The 15,869-nt window shown below is 37.4% G+C and overlaps 1 protein-coding gene across 20 annotated transcripts in view; it reads left to right on the forward strand.

The window, feature by feature from the left end:
• Positions 1-15,869, forward strand: part of Ptprd (protein tyrosine phosphatase receptor type D) — a 1,378,451-nt gene that overhangs the window by 1,085,406 nt on the left and 277,176 nt on the right. The window lies entirely within an intron of this gene.

Genomic DNA, 15,869 nt, shown 5'->3' on the forward strand with positions numbered 1-15,869 from the left:
TCTTCCGAGACGTCAAGTGTTCTGCTACAGTGTAGGAGAGCACAGCCTTTGATTTTCTTAGATTCCAAACATCAGGGGTTCCTTTCCCAGGCTGTCTTCACTCACTTTAATAAATATACTTCTTATGTGAGACATGAGCACTTGCTTCAGAAAGCTAGTAAGTAGAAGACGTTAGGACTGTAGAACTACCATTTACATACTACTTCCAAAATGTAAAAGAAATACTCTTTTCAATAGTTAAAATCCACCTTTTCATTTGAAATTGATAAATTCGAATGCTTATAGGTTACACTAAAGAGTCCCATGTAAAGGTGTACTCCCGAAATCCCAGAACTTGGAAGGTGGAGTCAAGAGGATCAAAATTGTCACACTGGGAAGGTTGGAAAAACCCAGCGGGAGTTCTTATGAAGGAATTTGCAATAATTTTTTTTATTATAAAGAATCTATAGATCTACCAAATATTGGAATAAATTGGTTTTCTATAGGTCTATTTTAGTCAAAATAAAAACCCCTCCATCTTTTTAGGTATTTGTTTGATTTCCATAGTTTGCATCATCCTGGGATTATGCGTGATCAGTTACATTGTAATTAGACAACCTGTTTGGATCTGAAATAGGCTGAATCAAATCAGGTCATCATCTACATTTTCCTTGTGATATTCTGAATGCAGATGCTCACAGAGGAGACAAAGAGAAGCAGACCTCTTTAAATATTTTGGTGCAATTTTTTTATTTTTTATTTTTTGATCAAAGGAGAGTAGTTAAATCTTTTAAATGTAGAAGAAAACTGAGACTAAATAAAGCACTTAGGAATGACACCTGCAATAGAACCATGGGAGTAAGTGAATTCACTTTTTTAACCTTTGGTTCCACGCTACTGCGTTCCTCAACTGTGTTACATTTGATCATTTATTTTAGAATCTGAAGCTTGGTAGCAATTGTGCCCTGCTGCAATATTGCATTGGAAAGAGGGCTGCTTTTAAGAGCCTCTGAGTTGATGGTGCACACGTAGTGACTTAACTGCTGTTTGGCGTACTTCAAAACTGGTTTTCTTACACGTCTTGATGATAATATTCTAACTCTGTTTTACATGACAATGTGATTGTGTCTTTTTTGGTCTGGACAATAGAAAAGTAGATTAGTTTCTGTACAGCTGTGTTAATTAATGTATTTATAATTTAAAAATTAATAGTTTAGAAAATTCTAGTCCTAGGTTTTATTGGCTACATGCAACTTCTATGATGGTTAGCCTGCTATGTGTCACCAGGATATTCCAGTTCTCTTGTGTAGTGACAGCATAACACCCTTCAAATATATGAAATTATACCAAGTTATCAGTCGTTCACTTCTTTACCTTAGGAACTGGAAATAGAATTCTCTCATTTACTGATACTGATAGTCATCAGTGTGTGTGTGTGTGTGTGTGTGTATGTGTAGACAGAGACTAATATGGTGTTTCCTGGTCACCCTCACCAAAATAATCACACAGAAGAAACTATATAAATCACAACCCTGTTCTGCCGATGACTCAGGAATATTTCTCACTAGCTCTTACATCTTGAATTAAGCCATTTCTACTAAACTGTATATCGCTACAAGGTTGTAGCCTACCAGCAAGTTTCCAACAAGCCCTTCTACTTTGGCAGCTACATGGCTTCCCTTTGACTCTACTTTCTCTCTCTCTCTCTCTCTCTCTCTCTCTCTCTCTCTCTCTCTCTCTCTCTCTGTTCTGATTTTCCACATGGATTTGCTCTGCTAAGCCATGGCCTGAAACAGCATTATTCATTAACAAATGATAATAAAACATATTCACAGCATACAGATGGGCATCCCACATCATGTGCGGGAACAACCTTTTCCCAAAAGGTCAGCTGTAGTGAAGTATGGATAATCTTAATAGAGTCTTCAGATACAATCCAAGTCTGTCCTAATCTAACTGTCCTTGATGAATTCCACAGAATTGCAAAATTGCCTTTTGTCCCTCTAATATTCATTATGTGAATGCTGGAAGTAGCTTAGGAGGGGCAGCAAGAACAACCAGAGCCCTTAACTGCAGGGCCACCTGTCCAGCACCTCCCTTGTCACCTAGTTTATGTCCCTCAAACAAGGTATATGACTGGAAAATTCTTTGTACCAATGAGGGTGAATGATCACTCCAAACTCAGAGGAAATCAAGAAACTCTGTTGTTTAACCTCAGAATTTCAATGAATTCTTGTTGAGAAAGGGAACACCATTCTTTTCTTCTATTCAAGTTCACACTGTATACCTAGGAGTGTAATAAATCACGCTAATAAATCAGCTGGTCAGGAAAGCACAGCTTCCATCTGGAATGTGGGGTGCTGTAGACCTTCCCAATGAAAGCTTCTGCACAAAACGTTCCCCATAGCCTTGATTGACATAGATATGTTGTGTCTAGGCCAGGATGCCTATTGGGGAGGAATGACTTTCCACCTTATCCGCTTATTTCTTGTTTGCTTCATATTCTCATTACTTGCTATTTAACTAATGCCAGCTACATTTCTAAGCCATGTTTAGGAATCTTGCAGCTCATACTGTCTGTCTTACATTTTACCAGGTGAAGTGAAAATATATCTTATTAAAATATTAGAATGATTACTTAAAATCCTACATGGAAAAACAACCTTACCGAAAATAGAAGGCGCTAATGATAGCGCATGATAGCACAAGGTAGGCTCACCTTGAAAATGTGGAAGAGTCTTGGCAGATTAATGGGCTTGAGAGGAGTTTCACCTTCCTAAAGGCATCACCCAAGGGTGAATTGTGATGTGATATGTGACAGCAGACTTGTTATTATAGCCACATACTAAGTTTATTTTATCTTATTTCTTCTCAATCCAAATATTATTGGTTTTCTTGGTAAGATATGTTCATCCTTGTAACCCTTAGTGAGTTTTTATGAAGAATTGAAAATACGTTTAAGTTTACAGTGCTTGTCACAAATGTAATGTTTTATTTGTGGGGCTTTTTAGATTAGCTTAATTTCATAGACTATAACATAAGTAACTTGTAATAAATGCATAAGTAGATGCCTCATTTGTAAAAGCTTCTTTGTTGCAATACTGTCTTAGTTCAGCAAGAAAAAAAAGCCAGATAAGCAAGATCTGTGTCAGAATCAAGTGTGAAGCAACGATAATGGCAAAGAAACAGGGTAGAGCGGTGAGCGGTTGGCTTTATTTGGAGGAATCTGAGCCAGAGTGTCCATCTATTCTAAATTTCCAAAGATAGAGCTATTGCTTTTGACGTGACAACTTTGAATATTGCTTGGAGCTTATTCACAAGGCTTGCTTATCACAGGTGGAGGGCAGGGTGTGGCTGACATAATAATGGTGCGATCAGGAGTCCTATGTATGTCCTGTCATGCATAGGCCTGTATTTACAAAATCACAAAATGCCCTCTGCCCCAAAATGTGAGTAGCGAGAGACCCTGCCCTGATGGGATGTGTGTGTTATCTAGGGAGACAGTGGAGATGCTGTTGTGTGTACAGTGTAGACAGATATGGGATGTAGCAACGTCCCAGGGTGGTGAGGGGACAAATAAAGAGACACAGTTGGTCTTCCTCAGGGCAAAATGAAAGGAAGAGTGATTTCTAGTTCGAAAGCCGTACACATGTTGGATAACATTATTTTATCTGTGAAGCAGGAGCCCCGCGCATCCGTCTTCATGAGGTCAGAGGTTAGAGCAGGGCAGGCTGCTGGAGACAGGTACAGGCAGGAAGTTGATTGAGCGATGGCATAAGGGTCCATTTGAGGTTGTAAATCAGGAGTTTTCGATCATACTAGCTCTTACACTGCTGTGATTTTCCTCAGGTAGGGTCATCCCCTCAAAACAGGAAGGGAGAAAGATATGATTTAAACCTGGTTGGGGATGCTTTAGGCCAGTGCACTGCAGTGAATGTTTAGGAACCTTCAGGGCAGTTTTCAGAGCAGTTTCCCTACTGGGGCCCTGGAATGTTCAGTGAAGGATGACAAGCCGCTAAGAACTCTTTTCCCACACGCTCCTGAGTGCGTCTGCTGCCTTTTGCCTGTGTTGTGACTGTCTTCGTGTCCTCATCACGGTACATCTCACAGAGGTGTTGAGGAAATCCTAGGTACCATTTGTCTGGGGAGTTGGAATCACAGCTATTTAAGAATCAGTGTCTCCACATCCCTTTAGATTCCCTTCTGTCTTTTTGTCTTGCAAGTAACGCCTCAGAAAAGAGATCTTTTGTAATATTTTTAGATCTACCTCAAAAAGCAGCCTTTACTCTCTATGGTTCCCAAAACCTCAGAGACTAAAAGCTGACAGAGACTCTGCAGCAGACTTTAAAGCAACATTTTCTTTCACGGAAAGAGGAACTATGACGTGTTTATAAAATGACTTCAAGAAATAAGTGGTATTCATCTCTTTTGCGATCCCAAGGGGTTCACCTCCACTTAGCAGAAGGAAATTTTATGCAGGATAACCTCAGGTTCCTTTACTAATTCTTACTATGTTCATCTAGGATATGACCTATGCTTCCTGCTGTATAGTCATAAATGCAAAAATGCAAAAATATGCTTTCTTTTTTTCATAATTCTCTTTGGACATTAATAGAAACTTTCAGGGTCTTATCGAAAACTCCCAAGTACTTGGGGTTCCATACTGATGTTTCAGAGTGATGTGCAATGGCCAGTGATTTTGTAAAATTGGAGTCTTAATAATTCAGACTGTATCTTTAGCCCTAGAATGTAGGGTCAACACAGTAGAGAGACCTGAAGATGGTCAGTGAAGCCCTGTTGGTTGACCTGGGTGTCTATGCCATGCCTGAGTCTGGCAAGAGGCCTTGGGACTCTGAAATGTTTTCTAAGTTAGCAGGGGGCTGGCACATCAGCTGTCAGCCCCAGCTTCTGTTTATGCTGAGAACAATAGGCATGTGCCAGAGCAGTAATTATTGGTTGATTTTCTTCTATAATAAGTGTCTTAATAATTTGTCACAAAACTAACTTAAATTGCTCTGATGTTGCCTTCACCCTTTAAATTGGGGAAGCCGCAGCAAGAAAGGTTTCGGTTTGTTTCTGCAGGCATTCACTATTGGTAAATAGTGTAATTAAATTCTTGTTTGCAGGTTTTTTACAAAGGTTATTTCTGTATGGGAAGACCCTTTGTTTTCTGACTTAGTACCCTGAGCTGTAAATTAGAGAGGGGGAATTGTTGGTAAATAAGGCCGTCATTGTCTCTGCTTCTTTGGAAAGCCTCCCATATTCCTGGAGCTTGGATACTGTGTTTCTCTAGAAAAGCATACATAATCTGACAAAAGTGAACTGGTTCCAGGGTCCACTTTGGCCCAAGAAGACAATTAGGGAGTTGCTATTTGAAGGTCCACTGTTTCTGTGGGTTCAGAGGTGAGACAGTATTTGCATATTACATGTGACCCCTTAATAGAACTGGAAGTGAAGGAGGGTAAAGGCCCTAGTGTCTTGATGACTGACTCCCTGTGTGTGTGTTTTGAGTGTATTGCAGCTCACAGAGGAGAAGAATACAATGTTGCATGGCAGAGTTGGCAGAGTGATTTTATTCCCGAGAACTAAGCACACAATAGTAATGTTATTACATTATCTTCTGCTCCACCTAGAGCTCATTTTGTTTAAGTTCTTTAAAGCTTTATTTTTATCTACAAGCCAAGGAGTTGAATCCTGAGCTCTTTCAGTGCCAGGGTCCAATTACTGTCGGCTCAGGTTTGCTATGTGGACAGGGCCAGGCCACGGCTGGGTGCTTATCTATTATTATCGTTGCCTGCTTGGACATGACTTCACAGCCCTAGCATAGAGCCAGTTGTCAGGCTTTCTGTCTTTTGTATTTTCAAATAGCTGACCGAGGAGTGTTTTCTATTGGTGGGGCCACTGCCTGAAGATGTAGAGATCAGTTATGGTCAAGGTTGAACTTAGACAGGGGCACAATGAGTCACTTGTGTCGAGCTAGTGGGCATCTATACAGATGTTTTCCTTGACTCCGAAAGGGAGACAGATTTTATTTTTAAGTGAATTTAATATGTAAAAATAAGTCCCCTTGAGTACTTACTACATATATTCAGCTGGAAAGATTCCAGCAGCCAAGAATTTTTAACAACCCACAAAACGTTGCTAGTCCTAATGGTTACCTAACCTTGAATAAGAAGATATGGAACATGGTAGATCATTGCCGTACACTGTCTGGTTTAAATTTTGACTGTATGGAGAAATATATTTAAATGGAAATAAGATGGAACCTCAGTTTAGTGGGAAATATTTAGAAGGAACAGAGATTCATACCTAAAATTTTCTTATTACTTAAATAATTGTATTTGCTTTAGAATGTTTTGAATGCTTCTAATGTGCGGGTACTACACAGAATAAGGCTATGCCATAAATCTTACAGACTTGAAATACTAATGTTCCTAGCAGGGTACTCATCTAATTGAGAATAATGCTGGCAGTTTTCAAACATAGCTGTTAAATCATCACTTCTTTTTAAAACAACACTGTCTTAGAGGGAAGTAATTTTCTTTCTTGTTTGCTTTTTATCTTTTTCATTGTTCATTATATAGTCAGATAAAAATTAACAAAAGCTAAGAGCTTTTAAAACAAAATATTTAATACCAAGGAAATGTTTTTTAAAGAATCAGTTTTTAAGTGCTTAATTATTTCAGTCATAATATTTATTTAGAAGATAATATTAATTGCATATTTTTGCTATATTCTTACTATAGAGTTTTTCAGTAGCCCACACCTTTAATCTTAGTATGTGGAAGGCAGAGACAGGCTTATCTTTGTGAGTTTAATGCGAGGCTGGTCTACATAAACATTTCCAAGCCAACCAGAACTACAAGTGAGACCATCTCAACCAAATAACACACACACACACACACACACACACACACACAAACACACCAAATCAGTCTGTTCCTTTTGCATGATATCGTATTTTACACAAAATGCAGCTTTTTAATAACACACCAAAATAGTATACATATGAAGCAGCTATCTTTTCCTATAAAGGTTTGTATATAATGCTTTTCAGTTTCTGGAACAAATACATTTGAAGTTGATTTCTAATCGGTCTTATGAAGATATACACACCTACACGCACCTCTTCCACATTACATACAGCTTGTGGGAGATTTCTAAGCTACACTCATTCCAAGACTACTTTGCCAGCTTAATCAGAGGGAAATTTGTGTCAGCCAAATGTTGTTGATTGATTCCTGGAGTGAATTACCTCTAGTGATGTCCCTGCATGTTCATTCCAGCAGATACTTTGAGACGTCCCTGCCAGTACCCGTCAATCGCAGATTCCATCTGCAGTCACATCACATTCCAGAGCAACAAAAATGCCAGTTCTGCTGTTCCAAACGCTGTGTATATTGCAACAGGCCTGTTCACATGTACAAGAGGGCAGGCCCATGGGTCGGAGCAGCAATGAGGTGTTCAATATATTGTAGCGATTTATCTTACTTCAAGATCCATCACTACTCGAGTCATAAACACCTACTTTACAACTGTGAATGGAATGGTCTCAGCATCATAACTTTTTATTTAACATAGAACTATGGGTATTATGACCAAAATAAACAGTCCTCTTCTTTGGCTACACCAGCACAATAAAACTCCTCTGAACTATTGACATTCTCAGCAAGACTGACCATTTGTTTTGGTGTAAGGCGTTCAGGGTAACCACTGGTTTATGACACAGTCTTGAAGCACAGCATTGTCTGTGCAGCCATTCTCATCAGGCCTGGTACCAGAATCATATGTTCTGATGAAAACACCCCATCATTAGAGAGCCACTTCACAGTTCTACTTCAAGGCTTTAAATTTGCTTTCTGTATCCAATATGTTCAAAATACACAGACTCTGCATCCCTCTTCATTCACCAGAATGATGTAATGGAAACAGGTCAAAGCCACACACAACATACATTACTTACTGTCATTTTCTTCATTTCCGCTTAATGCTAATATTTTTCTGTGGCTACTTAACACAGATACCGCAAAAGAAGCTCCTCCACTTTTGGAGTGCCCGAGTTATAAAACTTCTCTAAACTACTGCTGTTTTCAGTAAGACTGGCCATTTATTTTGGAGTAAGACACTCAGAGTAACCGCAAGTTTATGACATAATCTTGCATCACAGATTCACTGGAGGAACCAATCAGCCACATGTCCGTAGACTCTACTTTCACATTGGTTAAGCTGACAAGGTAGCCTGGAAGGAAATGTGGCTCTGAAACTTTGTATCCTTTAGCATCTTTAATATATAATTAGTTTTCAAAGCAGAGTCATTACATCACTCACTGGTAATTTACTTACTATTTAATCATAATTTATCAAATCAGATATGCTGATCATCATAAAAAGCTAGCATTTATTCTTCACCCTAACCTGATACACATTCTATGCCTGCAAACTGAGTCACCCAGGACAGGTAACTTGCTCATTGGAAAGGAGTGAAACACCAAATACAAGTGAATTGGCACACGCACAGCGTAGACAGACGCCGCACCACTACCTCCAGCCTTTTATTTCTAGACTCTGAGCCATGTCCTTTCATTTTTTTCTCTAGAATATTTCAGTGTCCATTCTTTCATTATCTTTGAATATTGAATTATTTTTTCCTTCTTCTTAAGACAATGTATTGCCATGTCCCCATGCCTAATCTAGAACTCAAAAAGATTAGAACTCAAAAAGATCTACCAGCCTCTGCCTCTCAAGTGCTGGAATTAAAGACCTTTCTCTATGCCAACCTTGTTTCTTTATTTTTAAGAATATCTTAGAGTTATGCTCCATTCTGGTTTCATTTTGAACACTGCCAGCAAAGGAACTGCATGAGAGAAGAACCAAGAATGTGACTTTACAACGTGAAAGGCTTTCAAACAGTATGGACTATTGCTATTCTTCTTTCCAGCCGTACTGGCATATTAACAGAAATGACAGAAGTTGCGGTCACAGCTAAGATGACATATGTTGGAACCCACCATTACTTCTTGCTGATCCTACCTGTAGGGTGATCCTCTTGTACCCACACGTGTGAGAAGGCCTGCAGCCATAGGCACAGCGTTTTGAACAGCAGAGCTGGCATTGTTTTTGCTGTTATTGTTCTGGAATGTGAAGTGACTGCAGATAGTATCCAGGATTGGAGGGAACTGGAGGAGAAGTCCCAAAGTGTCTACCGGGATGAGGATAGGGACAGTGCTGGGGATGAGTTACTCCTGGAACAAATCAACCATATTTTAACTGACACCAATTTCCCTCTGGTTAAGCTGGCTAACTAGTCTGGCAATAAAGGTAGTTCAAAAATTTTCCACCAGCTGTAATGTGGGTACAGGTGTGTGTACATGTGCACACATTCAGTGACTCATAAAATTGATAAGAAATGATAGTTCTATAATGTCAGGTTGGTTAGTGTGTTGATGATCTTTCAATATTTGCTGGTTACAGGGAATATGCCAGACATTGTGGGGAATGTTTGCTCTCCATGGTCCCCTTTAGTGCTTCTAAGAAGCTTATAGTTTGGTCCTGTGATTTGCTCGGTTTTAATACATAGAAATTAATGGGCAGAGAAATAATTACTGATTGCACTTATATGTCTGTATAAACAGCATAAAGACTCTGTGTTTTGAAACAGCATAAAGACTCTGTGTTTTGAACTCCTTCTATATCACAGATTGTCTTTTTCTACAATTGTATGTTATATCGCTATATGAAACTATTCTTATTTGTAGTACTATTACACTGATGACTTAGTTCTTTTTTCCAAAGGAAAACCTATCACTTATTTTATAAGTCACTTCATGATGAGAAGATATAAATGTCACTTAAATAAATTGCCAAGTCTTCTGGGAAATATTATCTAAACTGAACTAAATTTCTACGGAATATTCCCTTAATGCTTCTTAATTAAAAGCAAAGAAAGAGTTCTAACAACAACCCTTACAAATAAAAAACTAAGCTGACAAGTTGTAACATTTAGCATATTTGAAATTTTTATAACTCATAATAATCTACATTAATTTAAAATATAGGGTGTTTTATATGTATTTTATATGTGATTTTATAGTTTGTTGGTAGAGTGAAATAAAACACAGAGGTCCATGGAAGTCACTAAAATGAACAGAGAATCCTAGCAATTAAATCAAAACTGCTGAAACCTAGTTTCTATGAAAAGTTTCCTGCATAAGAGTGTCATAAATGAGTTTGGAAGCCTAAGATGTACTTGACTATTTTACCTTTTTAAAATTTGGAAATTATTTTTATAGTATACAATAATATTTTCATGAGTTCTTCTACAAAATCACTTTTTCACTATTAATGTTTGTGACTTCATAACCAGGCATGACCTTCTTATGTCTCAAGAGAAAATGTTCAAAGCAGGCTAGAAGAATCAACTAGCATCTTTCCCAAATGATCATCATTCTTCTTCACCTTCTGTCTCTCATTTTAAGTAGCTGAAACTTTGGCAGTGATAAAGTCATAATTTTTAGTATTATCAATGGCATGGGAAGTAAGATCACTAATATAACATAGCTTCTACTTACATTATTAATCAAGACAAACCTATTAAAATTTCTGATAAGCTTTAAAATTGTCAACTTTTACTAGTGATTTCTATATGTAATAGTTTCTCATGCTTGCTGGAGTTTTACTTTAAGAATAAAGAACATCAGAGTTATATATAAACATGAATGAGCAAAATATTGTTAAATTTTTACAAGGGTTATTTATTTAAAAAGTATTATTGGAGACTTTCTATGATACTGAAATAGAAGCAGCTGGAATCCTTTAACAATTAAGCCAAAGTCTATCTATACTCTTTAATGATATAAAATTTTTCTTTTTAAATATTAATTGAACTAGATATATTTTCAATATAATTGTGTTATATGTTTAATGACTGTTCAGATAGACATTGGGAGGATTTTATTCTGATTGGAGATGAGTATAATCTCTAAATTAAATAGCAGGAGAGAAGTAATTTTGCTCAAGAGAAGGGCATGTACCAGTGCATGGAGGGCAGAAAATCAAGTACATGGTGGACAGAAGTGGACCTGTATTTGAAATATTCTACTAGCAGCAGTTCACAAAGATCTAGAAAGCTTAATAAAATTTTCTAATTACTTGACAACTGTGTGCTCTTTGCTCTGTTTATTGTGTGAGTGGAAAATACATAGCTATTTTTGCATATTTGTAGAAGCACTAAAACTCTGCTGAATTTGGAGCCTAGGTAACTTGTGTTTGAACGTTGTAGCATATCTGTAACTTTCTACCTTCTGGGTTTCAATAGTAAAACAGGGCCTCACAAATAAACTAGAAGCTCATAAGTCTCTTCAGTCTAAATCTCCCCGGTTTTCTTTTGATCTTTCCCCCTCTTCTTCTTTTTGCTACAAATCCCTATATTACTTTAAAGCTTTCTCTCTGTTTATATGATAAATTCAGAAGTACACTTTATGGGACCACTGGAAATCCTGAGTATAAGATCATGAAAGCACTTCATCTAGTGCATGCAAATTATTAAGAATAGTTATTTAATTCATTCAAAAGTGTTCTGTCCTCTAAATTAAAATTTAAAACCACGAGGTTGTTAAGGGAATCATATTAAGGTAGAAATGGGGTAAGAAATTCATTAAATGGTCTGACTTTTCAGACCTTGGCTGGCCATAGGTACAACATTGAGAAAGTTCAGATTCAGTGTGACCATGTTAAAGGCAAAACACCCCTATGTTAGCAAGTTTACAGAACACGACTGGGGAAACCACACAAGTCCCAGTTGTGCTGTGAGCTCTGTCTTCCTCAGAAACACATTACCTTGAGGACCTCTGTCCTTTCTTCATGTTCCCGGGAGCTTTCGGTCCTGTCTCCTCCCTGCGCTCCTGCCCAGTGGAAATCAAGCTTATGGTAATAGCATTCACACAAGTTCTAGCCAGTCTCCATGTTCCCCTCAGTCGCAAAATGATGTCCTCTGGCTGGAAGAGAAGGTAAAGCCTATATTAACTATTGCACTTCTTTGAACCACCTTCTGCTGCTCTTTCATTTCCCACCCCGTTATTGGAGGTACCCTGTTAATGATCTGTTCTTCAGAGTTCTTGTCTTGACATGTGCAGGCACAGGTCTGAGGCAACCCAACTTGAAGATTTGCAAAAAGGAAGGAAGCTGGTTCCTGAATACAGGCTGCCCACATCTTCATCCCGAACATCCTCTCCTTTTGTCTCGTACAGCAGCGTTAGTAACCTTCCCACTTCAAGATCTTGAGAAAAATGTTATGACTAATATCCCTTTAAAATCAAAACTCTCTATTTAAGGAAATGATAATCAGTGAAAAGAAATGAAGCCAATTAGTTTCATGCTGCTTAGTGTTTTTCCCTGTAAGACATATTTCCTTGATGTCCACAGAAACATCATATTAATTAGAGTTAAATTTGACAAATGGTATCACATTTCTTCCTTCACTTTATAGCGTGTTCTCCTCTCTCTGATCCTATTTTAAGTGAGTCACAGTTGACCAAACTAATTATATCAAACCTGAGTCATTTTAAACTTTAAGAATTTTCCCTATCTTCTTCCATAGACACTAAAAATTCATCAATGGATTTGTCCTGCTAATATCTGGCTCTACCTAACAAATTCTACTAAAGAGAAAATTTTATCCTCAGTAGTACATGTGGTTAAGGATGATCAAGATAGTTTGCTAGTTTTGGTTAGTTCACTTCATATCTGTCTATCTATCTATCTATCTATCTATCTATCTATCTATCTATCTATTCAATTGTCTAAATCTACTTGAGTAAAAGTACTTTGCTTAAAGCACAGTCTTGGTAGCTTGATGTGAGGAGCAATTGCAGCCAGCTAGCTGCATTAGTCCTGAAAGACCAGAGCTTTGTGTAGTAGCAATTAAACACTTCTTTATTTCTCTTTCCCTTTATATTCTTGGCATTTCTTTCACTTTTTTTCTTCAGGCTAAGTATACATTGATGTTTGTATTTCATGGAATGAAAGCCTTCATGACACAGCCTTGTACTTACCCTTGTGCATGATGTCCTCATTTGTGATATGCTTCTTTGTAATATCCTTGTTTGTGGGGTTTTAGTTAAAACTATGTTTCGCTCTTTTAATTACATACTTCTCCTTCCTTCTTCAGGGCATGACTAACATTTGGGAAGAACGTACTCCAAAATATGATAGTGTGTTGAATCTAGTTCTTTTCATCCTTTGCCAGTGTAGATGGGAGATTCATGTTTCATGTCGTTATGCCCTCTGAGGATACAAATTTTCACTTTCCCCCAACATTACTGGAATCATGAAGTTTAACCCTGTATTACGTATCTGCTAGCGCCTCTCTGCCAAGAACTGGCTGAATTAGTCTTAGAATTGGTCCGGCCACAACAATTATTTATAGAACACTCATGCGTACTGAAAGGATTATCAGTAACATCTATTACTTCCCATCATACAACAATGACATTTATTCCTTTTATGGTTTGGAAACTGTAGGTAAGAGTAGCCTTTCTCCATGTGGGAAATATTCCTTGGAGATTGTAAGAATCTGAAACTTTCCTTCATTTGTTGGAAAGAGAAACAAAACAGTGAATAGAACCCCTCCCAGTGCAGGGGAACCCATAGCTGTCCTAGGGTTATTAAATATACTGTTGGTGTGTGTGTGTATTTATCTTATCCATTGGCTTTCCGTTTCTTTTCTATAGTCTTGTAAGAAATTTGAAAACAATGTAAGTGGATTAAATTAGGCTGATCAATTTTGGAATATAGACTGGAGATTAAAGGGGTTCAAAATTGACAGTATTGTGACATTTAACACAGCAAAGCAATGGACTTTATTTCTCAAAAACAGTCACTAGGAATTTTCTTTATTATGTTTTATGGATGAGATTGTTTTTATTTTTATGGATTTATTTTTTATTGTGTACTGACTAGGGGGCATTTATTATCAATTTGTATTGCTTGAAATAGTGGAAAGCAAAATAAGAAAGCTCATAATACCATGATTATTTTCAGAAAAGTGACATAGTTCTTTTGTTTTGTTTCGAATCCTTCTCACTGCTAGTCAGTTTGAAATTATTTTAAATATTTCCCATCATTTATTGTAATTACCTCATTTATATTTCTAGCCATGATCCTACATGTGGTAGTGAACAAGGTTGGGGGAGTCATTTCATTCCTAGCATATCTGAACACAAACATGCTTCAGATATCAAGAAGCTGAATTTGTTCACAAGAAGAAGAGTTACTTCCTATGAATAGCTTGTAAAGATATTTCTCTCTTTCTCTTCTCCAGCACTCCTGCATTTGTATGATTATATAATTAGATAGGAAACCTCAAAACCGGAGAATATCTGCAAAATACTTTATTTCTATCTCATAGGTTGACAGTGAAGAAATAGTAAAGCTTTGATTGTCCTCTATCATGCCTCTATCTGTCTGTCTGTCTGCTTCCCTAACTATCTATCTCCCTACCCACCCACCTACCTACCTATCTGTCATCATCATGATCCTTTGTGAAATAATAAAGAACCTCAGATGGGCATCTGTTTTCCCTGTCTGCAGAGAAATCACACTGAGTCGAACCATCTTATGGGATTGTAAGACAACAGGCAGAAGCATGACTGAGGGTTGAGTTTCATGGTAGCAATGAGCAATGCGCAAATAACAAATGTTGCTATTATTTTCTTCTGTCCTAGAATTTGAAGATTATATTCAAATTAAATGTTAACTAGAACTATTAATAGCTATTGTCAGTGATACCAAGAAAGAACAGAGGGTGATAAAATCTGCAACAGAGTAAAAGAAAAGAAAGCAAAATAGAAATGTAAAGTGTTCTTGACTTCAAAACACTTTCCCAATTTAACAATTAAAAATATCTCAAATATGAAGAAAGGCGAGATGGCTCAGCAGTCAAAAGCTCTTGCTGCTGAACGAGTTCCCAGCACCCATATTTGGTGGCCCACAATCTGTATATTCAGCTCCAGGGCGTCTGATGCCCTGTTCTGACCTTTTCAAATCCTCACACACATGTGCACACATGCAAACAGACATTATATATCCTCAAATCAAAATATAACCTTTTAAATATTGCACTGACAGATCTGTAACAAAGATAGGAAGACATAGAAAAAGCAACTGAAGTTCTCCTACTTCACAAACTATCATCATTATTGCTTTCTTCTACTTTGCATAATTTTCTGTGGTTTATCAGGTGTCTCTTAGATAGAATTCCGTATTATCTTTCTGTGGCTTTTCACTGACTCATAAGTATTTCTCCTACCATATGATAAAACAGTTTACACTTACAAAATATTCCATCTTCATGGTATAATCAATTTCAACATAAACATCAACATTACTTGTACTTTTGTTACTTATATCCCTCTGCTCATCAGATTTCACAATGAATATTCTTGTCTATAAATAAGCATGCACATCTTATACCATCACTCTGTGACTGAGTTTTAGATTTTTCAAATATAGGATTGGAAAAAGTCTTTTCCAAGAGCAAGAGAACTGTGATTGCTGAAATATTTAATGGAAACAGAGACCCTGAAACTGCATTTTCCATTTTTTATTTTTGTCAGTCATCAGTGGGTGTTTCCTAAAAAGCCCCCTTTCCCTGTGCCGCGCGAAGCTTCTCCTTCATTCTTTTTCATAAAATGAGGAGAAAGTGACAAGAGAATGTGTGAAAGTCCCCGTGCCATTTTTCCTTCCTGTTTCCTGCTGTGCCTTCTAATTCCAGGCTATATTTCTTGTCTCTTTAAAATTTCCTAGAACTTCACTTAAATGTCACTGATTTTAATAGCCCAGCGTGGCAGTGCTGCTTTCTGGCAGCGCCCTGATAGTGACATCAAAGCAAATGT

This window comes from Myodes glareolus, chromosome 3 (assembly GCF_982192425.1).
Source record: "Myodes glareolus chromosome 3, mMyoGla1.1, whole genome shotgun sequence".
NCBI classification, from domain to species: Eukaryota; Metazoa; Chordata; class Mammalia; order Rodentia; family Cricetidae; genus Myodes; species Myodes glareolus.